This window comes from Corapipo altera, unplaced genomic scaffold, assembly GCF_003945725.1.
Source record: "Corapipo altera isolate COAL_440 unplaced genomic scaffold, ASM394572v1 285, whole genome shotgun sequence".
Lineage (NCBI taxonomy): Eukaryota > Metazoa > Chordata > Aves > Passeriformes > Pipridae > Corapipo > Corapipo altera.
This window is the reverse complement of record NW_020885135.1, coordinates 69,631-71,048: the sequence shown is the minus strand read 5'-3', so window position 1 is coordinate 71,048 and position 1,418 is coordinate 69,631. Positions and strand designations below refer to the sequence as shown.

Sequence of the window (1,418 nt, the reverse complement as noted above, 5' to 3'; positions counted from 1 at the left end):
AAAGGGAAAGGGAAAGGGAAAGGGAAAGGGAAAGGGAAAGGGAAAGGAAGGGAAGGGAAGGGAAAAGGGAAAAGGGAAAAGGGAAAAGGGAAAAGGGAAAGGAAAATGGAATAATAGAAATAATCTAATAATGGAATTCTAAAATAATAGGAATAATGGAATAATAAAAACAACTGGATAATAGAAATAAGAGAATCAGAAAAAGATTAATAGGAATGTAACAATGGGAGTGATTGACCCAGAGAATCCTGGAATTGTGGAATAACAGACATGTTAAAATAATAGGGATAGGAGGGATAATGGAATCACAGAAATAATGGAATGATAGGAATAAGGCAGTAGAAATAATAGAATAATAAAATGATAGAATCATAAAAATAATAGAATCAGAGAAATAACAAAATAATAAAAATAATAAAAAAAATAAAATAATAGAATGACAGAAATAATAGAAATAAGACAATAAAAATCAGAGAAATAACAGAATAATAAAATAAAAGAATCATAACCCCCATCCTTTCCGGCCTCTTAAGAGCCGATTTTCCCTAAAAAGCTGCTGCTCTTCCCAGTTTTTCCTCCCCCCCCAACTCCAGGATTGTTTTCCAGGCACAACTCAGACAAAGGGGCCCCCAAATCCCCCCCGGAGCGGCCCCTCCATCCCAAATCCAGGTGGGATTCGCCCCCTCCCGCTCCCGGGCCGAGTTTCCCGGGAGGATCAAGCCTGGCTTGTCCCTAATCCCGGTTTATGAGCTGAGCTGTTTAAACAGGGCCTAATTAATCCCGATTTTATTGCTTTTCCCGCGCCGAGCGGCTGAGGGGGAGCTGGGAGCTGCTCAGATCCCAAAATTACCTCGGCAGGACCATCTGCTCCAGCCCAGTGCGGGACTGTTCCTCCCTCTGGACACAAACAGCCCAAAAAAACCTGGGATCATCACGGAGGGGTCCCAAAAATCCTCTCACGGCCCAGGAGAGGTCCCTAAAAGCTCCCAAATCCAGCTGGGAATGTGTGTTTCCTCCTGGAGAAGCTCCCAAATGGACCATTCCCTCTTCCCGTGGCTTCCCAATCCCTTTCCCTCTCTCCAACCGTTCCCAGCGATTCCCTGGAAGGAGGTTGGCCCCACGTGGGGGTTGGAATCTTCTCCCAAGGGACAGGACGGGAGGAAACGGCCCGGGCAGGTTTGGGTGGGATATTGGGAAAAATCCCTTTGTGGAAAAGATTGGAACATTCAGGGAATGGGGGAGTCGAGATCCTTGGAAACGCCCAGAAAACCTTTGGAAGCGGCACTGGAGGACACGGATGCTGGGTCGATGGTTGGACTGGACCATCTCCGACCTCATTCCCGACCTCCAGCCCTGATTTCCCTTCCTGCACATCCCAAATCCCACCTGGGTGTCCCAAATCCCACCTGGGCATCCCA

General features: G+C 46.8%; 1 protein-coding gene across 1 annotated transcript in view; it reads left to right on the top strand.

Annotated features, from left to right (window-relative positions):
- Nucleotides 1-1,418, top strand: part of LOC113960502 (LIM homeobox transcription factor 1-beta-like) — a 16,766-nt gene that overhangs the window by 11,219 nt on the left and 4,129 nt on the right. The gene's annotated exons all lie outside the window — the stretch shown is intronic.